This window comes from Vombatus ursinus, unplaced genomic scaffold, assembly GCF_900497805.2.
Source record: "Vombatus ursinus unplaced genomic scaffold, bare-nosed wombat genome assembly UNPS02000580.1, whole genome shotgun sequence".
Classification (NCBI taxonomy): Eukaryota; Metazoa; Chordata; class Mammalia; order Diprotodontia; family Vombatidae; genus Vombatus; species Vombatus ursinus.
The window spans coordinates 8,438,780-8,452,384 of NW_020940358.1; the positions used below are offsets into that span (position 1 = coordinate 8,438,780).

The 13,605-nt window shown below is 40.3% G+C and overlaps 1 pseudogene; it reads left to right on the forward strand.

Annotated features, from left to right (window-relative positions):
- The first annotated feature begins 225 nt into the window (after positions 1-225).
- On the forward strand, positions 226-12,637 carry LOC114034630 (annotated as a pseudogene).
- Positions 12,638-13,605: the final 968 nt, after the last annotated feature.

Sequence of the window (13,605 nt, forward strand, 5' to 3'; positions counted from 1 at the left end):
AGAGGTGGATCCTGTCTCATGCAGGTTAGATTAGTCTGGCTTGATTCAGATTTCACACAAACAATCCCCAGGGTTTAGTGGTAAGGCAGATAAACAGGCCCGGTATTTACAAAGGGTGAGCATGATTATGGCTGATAAGGTTATTCTGCTAGAGAGAGGTTTGCAATAATCTAAGTAGCTGAAGGAAGTAACTCAATTTCTTCTTTTTTAGAGTAGTATATTCCAATGTCTAATGACCTGTCCCCTAGAGGCCGCTCCCCAGGCTGTGACCACACTCTTCTCTGGAATGATCTGGAAAAGAGTTGGTTAGTTCCAACCCAATTACTTCTGCTGGCCGGTAGGCACCTAAAAAGTTTAATTCAGTTCAAATGAACAAATATTTATTAAGTTCTCTTTGGAGAGTGCTGTTTTAGGCCTAAGGAGATTCAAGATTTAGTTAGCAGTTAACATCCTAGTGAGACACTAACACATATAACTATAATAGACAATAATACATAGAGAGGCACATAAAGTAGTGACTAGAGACCTTATTCCTCAGGAAGAAAGATTTGGTTTCAAGGCTCAGCTCTGATACATACAGTTTGTGTGACCCCAGAAAATCACTTAACCTCTCAATGCTCCCCTATACAACTCTCTAAGACTATAAATTGCGGAACAATCGCCATTCTGTAGTAATAGAGGGAATTCCCTATACAGATAAAATCAAATATCTAAATCTGTGTGTGTGTGTGTGTGTGTGTGTGTGTGTTTGTGTGTGTATGTATGTATGTGTGTAGGAGGTAGCATTTAAGTTATTCATTAGCAGATAGATAGGAACTGATTCCTAAAAGGAGTATAGGAATGGTCAGAGAGAGTACCTTCTTGGTGGGAGCATTACCCAGCCCTATATCTTCCCTGGCCTTCAGAAGGCAGGATGTTCACAAGGCACCTGGATGATTATTCTCCTAGAGAATGTGCTGCACTGGGAGTCTGGAGAACCGAGTTCTCATCCAAGCTGTACTGCTGCCAGTTTATTTTGTGACTTCAAGCAAGCAGATTCCTTTATTTCTCTGGGCCTATCTAACTCTGCTCCCAATGAAGAAATGGTGGAACATGAAGAAGCACTCCTTTGTCTTGAATGGGTAAAGTGTAGGCCTGCTTAAAAGCAAGGCACAGAACTAAATGCCTTCTCTAAACCTACCCCACCTTAATGCATCTGCAGAGAGATCCATTACATCTTCTTTCTTGTTGATCTCACCAACTCCTGTGGGTTTGGTTTAATTATCATCTTTTTGTGGATGACTCTCAAATTTATGTATGTTGTGCGTGTAGGCCTAACAATGATCTAAGACAGAAATACCACCACTCTGGATCTACTTTTGGTTACCTCTGGGCTTTCATATATTTTTAGTATATTCAATTCAATTCAGCGATCATTAATTAAGTGATTGGTATGTTCTGGGTATATGATTAGCCCCAATCTCTCTCCTGACAGCCAGTCCCACATTACTAGTTGCCTGATAGATGATTCTGCTTAGATGTCCGATAGACATGTCTGGCTCAGCTTGTCCAAAATGATAGAGCTCATTGTCTTCCCCTTTCCCACCCAAAACTTGTGTCTCTTCCAAAGCTCTCTATTTCTTTTGAAGGCATCATATGGTCAGTGCCTTTGCTAACTCCGTCCTCACTTCCCCCTCACCCTCACCCCTGTCCAGTCAATTACCAAGTCTCCTCAATTCTAGCTGCACAGTCCCTTCTCTGAATTCACAAGGCAACTACCTTGGTTCAGGCCCTCAACTCTTCTTGTTGGCGCTAATGGAAGAGCCTCTTGATTTCTCCTTCCAACTTCTGCCTCTCTCCACCCCCATCCCCTCCCTAGAAATCCCTCCTCCATGCAGCTTCCCAAAGTACAAATCTGACTGCAGTATGTCCTGATCAAGAAGCTTCACTGGCTCCCAACTGCCTTAAGGTTGGAATTCAAACTCTTCATTTGGATATTTAAAGCTATCTGCAGTCAGACTCCTACCTGCCTTTCCAGACATTTCACATGTTCCCCTTCACCTATTCTCCTTCCCAGCTAAACTGCCCTCCTTGTTGTCCCCAGATCTCAGTTTTATGTCTGCCATCTGAATACTTTTAAAATGACTCTCACCCATGCATGGAATGCATTCTCTCCTCACTTTTTCATCTAAGAATACTTAGCCTCCTTCAAGGGTCAGTTCAGGTGCCAACTCTAGGGAATCCTGGTTATGAGAGCTTTATGCCTCCTCAAGTTGTATTGTATTTATTTATCTGTTTCAATGCTATCTTTTCCCAGTAGAATAAAAACTCCTTGAGGTCAGGAACTCTTCACTTTTTGCCTTTGTAGTGCCTTTGTTCAAAACCTTAAACATAGCAGCTACCTAATAAATACTTTGAATTGAATATACTGAAAATATATGAAAGCCCAGAGGCTCTTTGAAGTTAATCAAGAGTAAAGAAAGCTTCGTGGTATTTCTCCCTCTTATCCCACTGCTAGGCCTATGTGCACAGAATAACCTCTTTATTCTTCCAGTCCTTTCCTCAATCTAACCAGCCTCTAAAGCACATATGATGTTTGCTTTCAGTGGAGTTTCCTCCCTCCTTCCCTGCCAGCTCTTCAAATCTGAGCCTTCTGACCTATTTATGGAAACCTTTCTGACCTGGTAAAAGCCAGTCCTCCAGCCCCACCCTACCCAAAACAAACATCTCCCACATCCTCCCTTTGTACTACTTCCTACTCTGTCTCCATATTGTGATCCCACTTATAGCCTGGCTACACCTTGGCCTGGATTATTTCATCTCAGCTTTTTGAATCAATATAAGCAGTATGAAATCTTTCGGTGGGTATGCCATTTCCCAGACATCCATACCCACGTGTTATTGGTAAGGTCTGCCTTGAACTGGAAGCCTTGCTCCAACTCCCTCATTGACCGAGGGTTAATTCAGGTTGAGCTACCTTCTCGTTAAATTCTTAGTTGGGCCACACCTCCAACCTAGTGTCTGGGAGCTTTGGTATCTTCTCATCCCAGGAAAGAGTCATTATAGCAGTTTTGCCTAGATTCCAGGAACACATTCCATTGTCCCCATGGCCCCTTTAGCTTTGATAAGTATTTACTATGCCCAGCTAAGTGTTTAACAATGACTGTATAGACGAAGCAACTCAGAACTAGGCGGAGGAAATTAACATACTTTTGATGAGGGAGATTCTGTTGCTGTTAATGAAAAGAATTCTAGAATTTAGGAGCTAGAAGAGACTTTAGGGAACTAATCCAGCCTCTTCTTTTCACAAATGAGGAAACTGAGGTCCAAAGAGGGGAAATGACTTGCCCAAAGCCACATAAATAATTAGGGGTAGAGCTGAGGTTAGAGGAAAGAATCTTGTATTTGGAGTCAGAGGATTTGCCTTACCAGGCAACTATCTTTGATTTCCAGTAATGCCAATGACTACCTGTAAGACCTTGGAGAAGTCATTTAACTTCCCTGGGCCTCAGTTTCCTCATCTGTAAAATGAGAACTAAATTACCTCTAAGGTCCCTTCCAGTTCTAAATCTGAATCTTAGGACCCAGGTCTGCTGAGTTCTAACCCAGGATACATGGAAGTAAGAGTTCTTGCTGTTGCTGTCCAATTTAATAAACATTTATTAAGTCTTATCATGTGGAGCCTTACTTTTAAGGCTTACCACTAGGATACCAACAATACAAAGACAAAACGTAACTCATATTGTTTTTAGGTGGGGTAGAGATACCATAGGTACACACACAAGGAAGTAAGTACAGGTACTTTGAAACAGTACAGAAGATTAGCTACTAGGAGAATAAGGGAAGGTTTAACTGAGGAGGTGGCATCTGGGTTAAATCTCAAAGGAAAATTAGTATTCTGACCTGAGGAAAATAAAAGGGAGTGCATTTCAGGCTACAGAGACTGCTATGAGAGTATAAAGACAGGAAATGGATGTCAAATGTTAAATTCAGTGAAAAGAGCATCGGGCTCTGATACTGAGAATCTAGGCATGAATTCTGTCTGTGTTACCACTATTTTACTAGCCTCTATGGGCCAGAGTTTCTTAATTTGTAAAATATTGGAGGTGGGGGTGTACTAGATAAGGTGCCTTGCTACTACAATTCCCTAAGATTCCTGTGATCCTTGGAGTCAGGAGTATGAATATGGTACCTTGAGTTAAATCTACCTTATTGCCCTCTTCCCACGAGAGAGAAGGAAGGCAGTATAATGTGGTGTAAATGGCGCTGAGGAATTTGATTTCTAATCCTGACTCTGTTACATAATAGTTGTGTGGCCTCAGGAAAGTCATTTCAAATGTCTGGGACTCAGTTTCCTCATCTGTAAATTTAGGATGCCTGTCCTGCCAATCTCACTGGATTATTAGTGTCAGCAAATACATATGAGGGAATACTATAAATTAGGTAGTAAATGTAAACCCATTGAACAAACACAAGGGATTGTTACTATTTAAATACATCTTTGTAACTGACAAGGAGAGGTACTTCCCTCTAAACTACTTACTACCAAGCCCTGTTGCCTGCTTCCAAAAGGGAAGAGAAGCTCCCCTCTCCACCCCCACTTCCCCACCCACAGCAGGAAGTGCCAGAGATAGACTAGAAAACCTGATGGTTCACTACCAGGATGTCTCCAAGGCTCACCACTGTTTCCACCCATGTTGCCCCTAGAAACTGTGAGAAAACAGCCATTGAAGCAGACAGTGCCTGAGGGTGGGAGGGGGGAAGGAGAAGGAGAGGCTGAGGGTTGGGAGAAGAAGGCTTCTAGGATAACCATCCAATCAGGAGCCGTTAAGGCACCCCAGAGCATAACCCACAGCCGAACAAGAATAGAGATGGAGTCAGTGGGGGATGGAAAACCCCTCACTTGGCAGCTCCTTCAGATGTACCCAGTTTCTACTGCCCTTCTTTCAAAGAACTTGGCCTCTGCCTACTGCAAAGAACACTCCCAGAGCTGCCATCATTTGTATGGAATACTCACTTCTGCCCTTGGAGAATTCAAAGTCCACTCACTCTGAAGGACGATTGGTGCCCAGTGTCCAAATGCTGTCATCATGAGGTGCCTATAGCTCCTGGCATCCCACCCCTTTGCCTTGTGGAAGCTGAGCCATCTTGGGTTTCAGCTGGGACCTATAAATATACATGCAGCTATTTATACATAAAGGCAAAAGAAGGCATTTGCTCATGATGTTCCCTATGTCTGGAATGTCCTCTCTTACCCTTTCTGCCTATTGCATATGTACCTATCCTTTAAAGTGCAATTCAAAAGGGCTTTTCTCCATGAAGCTTTCCTTGATGTTCCACACAGTACTTTGTTTTGCACCCATCTGATGAGCTTGCTTCAGTACTTCAGAGGATCCATGATCTCTTCTACCTGGGTACTCTCAAAAAGGAGAAAATTCAAAAGGAACCCAAAAGATCATGGATGGTTCTATTACCCAAAAAGTAATTGAGAAACATTAACAGGTCCTTATCTACCCACATGCCTATGTTCCCTCTGATGCACTTTATGTATTATGTGTTTGCAGTTTATCCTCCTACAAAATTATAAATTCCATGAAGCCAGGAAATTTATCTTAAGGGTAGGAAATGGAAATGTGTCTTATTTAAACTTGTGCCCTCCCTAGTGAGATAACAATAGTAACTGGCATTTATATAACACTTTAAAATTTGCAAAGCATTTTACATACATTACTTCATGTGAGCTATGAAACAACCCTGTGAAGTAGGTCTTAACAATTGTAATATTATTATCCACCCTTCACAGATGAGCGGTAGTCACATGGCTAGTAAGTGTCAGAGGTGGGATTCAAACACAGGACTTCTGAGTCCCAAATCCAGCTTTCAATTTTCAATTATAGCGTGACCCCACAGGGCAACCAACTGGAGGATAGAAAGTGGATGATATCCCATCTTATTCTTTATAGCCAATCATAGTCTTGACTTAAACACAACTATGCTATTTGCTTCAATCATTATCTTTCAAAACTTCCCCATTCCACCTCTTCCTGCAACTGGTCTCCCCTGTCTGTTCATGCTCCACACCTCTCCCTTTCTGCCCAGGGCATCTAAAACAAGTGGGCAAGTGCTACTGAGAAAATTCCTCCTAACAATGTACCACTTCCTACCTCTAAGACCACTTTACTGTGGTAGGCTCTATGCTATGGGGCAGTGGTTATTGAATAAGAGTTGCCCCCTATACTTTTCATTCTTCCTCAGACAGAGTGAGCCACACAGAATGGGGTGCAATTTTCATCAAAAATCTTATTACTTCCCCAAACCAATCTTTCTTTGAAATTTCTCTTTTTCTGTCAAGGACACCATCATCTGTCTCTTGTCCCAGGTTCTCAACTTCCTTGTTATCATTGACAGTTCACTCAACTGAAACTGCTCTCTTCAAAATTACCCATGATCTCCTATTTGCCAGAACTGTTGGTCTTTTCTCAATGCTTGTCCTTCTTGACCTCTTGACCTCACACTGTTAATGACCATCTCCTCCTAGATTGTTACTCTCTGCATTCTGGATTGCTAAAAATTATGTATTATCACCTCCAAAAATTCTCATATCTGTATACTTTTAAAGCTTGGAAACAGAATTTGCTATTTAAAAATCTTCCAAAGAAAAAGTTTCAGAGTGGGACTCCAAGCCCTGGCCTGGGTGACCAGTAGGAATGAACTTTAAGGAGTCAGTGAAAAAATGAAGTATAGCAATATGCCTTATTCAGCAATCCCCAAAACTGCATATATTCTGCTGAGGTTTAAGTATCAACCTCCAGGGAGAACATGACAATGGTCTTAAGTTAAGTTACTTAATCCTGTGTTTAACATTTCTTTTGTGTGAGGAAATAATACCTGTCTCATACCTGATTAATATTGTACATTGAGTACCTTTCTGCCTTCCCCTTTGGGAAAAGTGAAGACATGAGGCAAAACATAAGCTTTAAATAAAGTGTCCCCAGGGCATTGAGTGGGGATGTAGTAAGCCAAAGAATATGAAAAGAGGGAACCTATTTCCTCTCATTAAATGCCAGACTATGCCTAATGACTGAATCTGGTCAAGGGTCTGGGTCCAGAGAGGAGACAAGTCGCTAAGGGAGGGGAAGAGGAGGAAGTACTCCTGCCCTCTGAGGTCCAGCATTGGGTATTTCTGTTAAATATAAATGAATATATACAAATATATTGGGGGAGAGTTGCTAAAAAATGTTTTGCTTATGAAGTGTACAATAAAAAAAAAAGTTAAGAGGCCTAGCACTATGTCGTTAAGGTATTTGCTGAATTGTATGGAATGATCACAAAGGCTTTGTCCCACAGGCCCAGCTCAGATGGCCCAATCTGCTAGACCCAAACATAAAAGCTATATCCTGTTTCCCTTATTTAAAAATCTGCCTAAAAAGCTAATTCTCTCACTTTTTTTTTCTGCCTCTCAGACAGATGCCTCTCTGAAAGATGCTAATTGTTCTACTTATCACTTAAATGAGGATTCTTGAATTCCATAAGCATTGCCAGACAGGCCAATCCAGTGCCAGACACATCCAGGACAGAAAAAACACCATAGAATATATATTCACACTCCCACCTCAGTACCTTTGCTCAGGCTGTCTCCCTACAACCTAGAACCTGGAATGGCCTCCTCATCCTTCTGTCTTTCTAGTTGAATTTCAAACTCCTTGAGAATATAAATAATGCCTTAGAATCATAGACTCTCAGAGTTAGAAGAAACTTCAAAGGTCATTGACACAACCCACTTATAAGCAGAAATATCCTCTTCAACATCTTCAACAAATGGGTCATTCAGACTACATTTGAGTTTAGAACCTTTAGAGACGGGAAGCTTATTAATCACCATTAACTATTCATTAACTAACTCCTCTCCCAGTTCTGCTCCTGAGTCTCCAGGCTTTTCCATCTCGACTCCAGCTGCCTTCTCATCCAGGAGATGCCTCCATTCCTGTGCGCTGCCCCTCTCCCCCCAACTGGTGAGTTCCTGCCTGGAAACTTCATTTGATGAGTTCCTAGGCTTACTTCTCTCCCAGCTCTGCTCCTGGGAGATAGGAACATATCTGTAGGCAGACGGAAATGAGACTGAAAAGAAAAAGAGATTGAAGACAAAGAAGAAAGAGGAGATTACTATTGCAGTTAGATCCTGAAGGAGGTAAGTCAGAATGAGATGATCAAGGGTGCAGGTAAAGGCATTCATCTTTTTTTAATTTTTAATATTTCATTTTTCCCCAATTGCATGTAAAAATATTTTTAACAATCCTTTTTTTTTAAAGTTTTAAGTTCCAAATTCTATCCCTCCCTCCCTTCCCTACCCCTCCCTAAGATGGTAAGTATTCTGATATAGGTTATAAATGTGCAATCATGTAAAACATTTCTATGTTAATAATTTTGTGGAAGAAAACTAACAAAATAGAAGGAAAGAAAGAAATAAAGAGAGAAAGAGAGAGGGAGGAAGAAAAGAAAGAAAGAGAGAGAGAAAGAAATTGAGAGAGAGAAAGAAAGAAAGAAAGAAAGAAAGGAAGAAAGAAAGAAAGAAAGAAAGAAAGAAAACAGTATGCTTCAATATGTATTCAGATGCCATTAGTTCTTTCTCTGGAGGCAGCATTTTTCATCATGAGTCCTTTGGGATTTCCTTGGATCATTGTTTTGCTAAGAGTAGCTAAATCATTCACCGTTGTTCATCATACAATATTGCTGTAACTGTGTACAATATTCAACTGGTTCTGTTCCACTCTGTATCAGTTCATGTAAGTCTTTCCAGGTTTTTCTGAAATCATTCTGCTCATCATTTCTTACAGTACAATAATATTCCATTATAATCATATACCACAACTTGTCCAGTCATCCCCCAACTGATGGACTTCCCCTCAATTTCCAGCTCTTAGCCACTACAAAAAGAGCTGTTAAAAAAAATTTTTTTTTACGAATAGGTTCTTTTCCTAAAGGTCATAATGAGGACTGAGGAAATTTCTTCTTCTGTAACCAGAAGAATGGAGGAGAGAGTAGATGTTGCTGCTGCATTTTCAGAAATAGAGGAGGGGAACTGAATGAGCTCATACCATATAACCTTAATCTTCTCAGTGAAGTAGGAAGTCAATAAGCATTTATTAAGCACCTACTATGTTATGTCATATTGTTTATTGCAAGTAAAATATTGGGTTGTAATTGGGCCATGACTACAGAATAAAAGGTATAGAACAGGAACTATATGACTTGAGGTATAGATAGATAGACTGAGCATTTATTAAATTGCCAGGCACTGTGCTAAGTGCTAGGGATACAAATACAAGAAAGGCAGTCTCTTCCCTCAAGGAACTTACATTCTAATGGGGAAGACAATACAGAAAATGGAGATAGAAAGGAGAAGGCAGAGTTTGACACAGCAGCATTCCATGGAGAAGGCTGGAAGAGGCAAGACAAGGTAAAAGCTGGCCTATCAAAGCCAAAGGACCTAGAGTTGAGTCAAGCTAACTGGTAGGGAATCAATGGCATAAGTAGAGGTGACTAGAGTGGGATGGGAAATGATAAGGAAGATAATAAGGGTAGCATAAGACTGCTGAATAGCAATGAGGGTTCAGCTGAGGTGATCAACTTTGTGATTTTATGCAATGAAGTTTAGGGAGGAGTTTCCACTCCTGAAACAAAAGTGAAAAAATCAGATGTTAGCAGTTACCCAGAGATGATGATTTGCATGTGAAGAACTGCAAAAAAGTCATGAAAGCAAAGGGTTCTAGGGTAGTAGTGAATCAGAGATGGTGAAATCTAATTTGTGACCAAGCTGGTTTGTAAATAAAATTACTGGAATTTAAGACACTGAGGAAGTAAGAATTTGGGTTATTAAGATTGCAAATACAATTATCAAAATAATAGCAGAGATAAGTTGGAAAGGAATACCATGTACCAAATGCTGTGATCATTCAGAAAATTGGGAGAATGCCTTGATAGACAGTAGATAAGAGAAAAAAAGATGGATGGAATGGTTCCGGTGCCTTACTTCTCAAATATACCAGAGTAGACTTATCAAAATTTCAGGTAACCTAATGAGCAATGGATAGATATATGGTATTATGGCTAGTCCATAGCATATTACTAGTGATAACGTGTAGATAAGAATCATCATAAAAATTATCTAAATGTAATATGGTATGCTCTGGTCCATCTCTAGAGACAGGTGAACTCCATAACCCCTCAGGGTTCTAGGGTACCCTGAGGAGTTTGTGAGGTATCTCTCTTCGCAACTTAAGCCCCTACTAGCTATGTCCTGTCCCCCCATTTTAGGGGGTCAGTAACTAGCATCCAATTTCCATTTAACTACTTAATACTGGATAGGTTTCACAAAGCCATATTTACTTCAGAAAGATAATAAGAACAAATATTTCTCTCAATACTTGGAAGTGTAATCTCCCCTACATATATCATCTTGGTCACTCCAAATGATCTCAGTGCTGGGCTGGCTGTAATACCTAACCTAGATTCCTACATCTTTATGGCTTTTACTTCTTACTTTTGAAACTTCTAAGGTCAGAAACTCTATTCCCTAAATCTGGAGTGGAAAAGAATGAATGAAAATGCAAAGGAGGCCTTGTTTCTCATGAGGTCATGTGGCCTTAGAGTGGGAATAAGACTTTAAGGTCCTCTGCCTGACCACTGGTCTCCCCAGACACCAAAGTCAATCAGTTATTCAACTAGCATTTTTTTTAAATTCACCATTTATTTATTTATTTTTAACATTCGTTTTTCTAAAAATTTTGAGTTCCAAACTCTTTTTTTCCTTCCAGAAGGCAAGCTCTATGATATCAATTATACATTTGAAGTTATGCAAAACATATTTCCATATTAGCCATGTTGCAAAAAAAAAAAAGGAAGAAAAATAAAGAAAGTGAAAAAAGTATTCTTCAATTTGCAGAGCTCATCAGTTCTCTCTCTGGAGAAGAATGCCACTTTTCATCATGGGACCTTCAGAACTGTCTTAGATTATTGTATTGATCAAAGTAGCTAAATCTTTCACAGATGATCATCATTACAATACTGCTGTTACTATATACAATAATCTCCTGGTTCTGCTCACATCACTTTACATCAGTTCATATCAGTCTTCTGAAACCATTCCCTTTTTCATTTCTTATTATACAATAGTATTCCATCACAACTATATACCACAACTTTTAACAAGAATTTATTAAGTGCCTACCTGTGCCAGGCACTGTACTAAGAGCTGGAAATATGAATACAATTAGAAAGAAAGATAGTCCCTGCCCTTAAGGAGCTTATATTCTAATAGAGAAGACAACACATAAAATGAAGCTGATAGAGGGCTGAGGAGAAAAGGGGCAGGGACATGGTAGAGCAAGTGCAGCCTGAAGAGTAATGAGACATAGCTGGCCTCAGAGTGCTCCTTAAATGGAGGTGCTGGAAGGAGCCATAAATCAGAGGTAGAGGCCATAACGATGTAGGGTATTTCCAATGTGTGAATTCCAAGGTTGCAATGAGCCTTCATGAAGAATGGGGCATAGTAGAGGAGGTCCAGAGTACAGCCTGGAAAAGAATAAGGAAGGAATCACCTTGCTCCCCTAGATATGAATACAGCAGAGAACAGGCCAGAACTGACTCAGGAGGTTTTGAAAATGCTGACAGTTCTGGATATACAGCCAATGGAAAAACATTCCTCCTAGCCATCTCACAGGTCAGCCTGAACCAGCTACAGATATCCACACATGCACCTCTCTCACACATTTATCATGATTCCCCCAGCAACAGCAACCTAGCATTCTCCATTCTCCATTCTGAGACACCATATTAGCAAGTTGATGGGACCTTTACATGTACTAGACCTCCATTACACAAGAAATATTTGATTAGAAAAAGAGGTATGGGGGTCATACATCAAAAGTAGGTAATACCATTTTTCAGCCAGCAGTCAGTGCTTACATGTGTACTGCATTCCTTTCCCATCCCAGGCTCAGTGGATCTCAAGACACCTGCAGACCTGCAGCACCTCAGAGACTTCCTGGCAGACAAGAGCTACATTGAGGGGTGTGTGCCGTCATAGTCTGACATAGCAGTATTTGAAGCAGACTCAGGCCTACTACCTGCAGACTTGTACCATGCTCTCCTTTGGTATACCCACATTAAGTCTTATGAGAGACAAACTTGCCAGGAGTAAAGAAGGCTTTGGGCAAGTATGGGCCTGCTGATGTAGATGATACCATAGGAAGTGGTGGAGCTACAGATAGCAAAGATGATGATGATTCTTATCTCTTTGGATCTGATGATGATGAGGAAAATAAAGAAGCAAAGAAGCTAAGAGAACTCCTTCGTTGGTATGAATCAAAAAAAATTTTTTTTTAAAATCCCTGCAATCGTTGCCAAGTCTTTTCTCTTACTGAATGTAAAACCTTGGGATGATGAGGCAGATATGGAAAAATTGGAGGAATATGTCAGAAGCATTCAGGCAGATTGGGTATCTTCTAAACTAGATCCAGTGGGATATGACATCAAGAAACTTCACATACAGTGTGTAGTTGAAGATGATAAAGTTGGGACAGATATACTAGAAAAACCAATAATTGCCTTTGAAGACTATGTGCAGTTCATGGATGTTGCTACCTTCAGTAAGATCTAAAACCTGCCATCCTTGAAAATTACATTTAAATAAAAATATTTGTATGCAAGAAAACAAAAACAACTAGATAACAAATGGTTCAAGAGTTACAGTAGTACTCACAGAATGATAAAATGCCTAAATGAGGACTTCCAGTGCCTTGGGTAGATTCTCTAGGGATGGTTGATAGGAGGATAAAGACAGGACTCACATAGGATAAAAAGATATGGTATGTAGATAGGATGTAATTTCTACCAATGTAGGAAATATTCATATCAATGAGATCACCTAATCAGCCATCAACGTAAAGAAGACTTATCCCTGAAAGAGTAGAGGTGAGGAAAAGGTTCCAATTCATCTTGGGAACACTTTAAATTCATTCCACTGCTTCAAAGATGATGAGAACTCTCCCAGAATGCCCTCTCTGATCTGTAAAGTCAAAGAGGGTATGAATAAAATGTACTCAGATTTGTTCATCAAACCCCAGAATGCTAGCACAAACAAAATCCCCTTGGAGCTTGAGAGAGGAAAGCTGAGGATAGCAAAAGGACAGTTTCTTTTTTCTCCACCTCACATCTTCCTTTTCCTGTCACCTCACATCCTCTTCCCCTAACCTGAAATCTCTCATTGAAATTATTTTGATGGGACTGAGTAGCACTGAGGCATCATAGATTCATAGATTTAGAGTTCAAAGAGACTTCAGAGATCATCTAGTCCAAAACTCTCATTTTATATGTGAAGAAACTGAGGCCCAAAGTCACTCAGGTAGCAAATAACACACAAGTAACAAACAGCATGAGCAACTAGGTGGTATAGTGGATAAAACACTGGGCCTGGAGTGGAGAAGACTCATGCTCATGAGTTCAAATCTGGTCTCAGACACTTACTATCTGTGTGACCCTGGGCAAGTCACTTAATACTTTTGCCTCAGTTTCCTCATCTGTAAAATGAGGTGGAGAAGGACATGGCAAACCACTCTGGTATCTTTG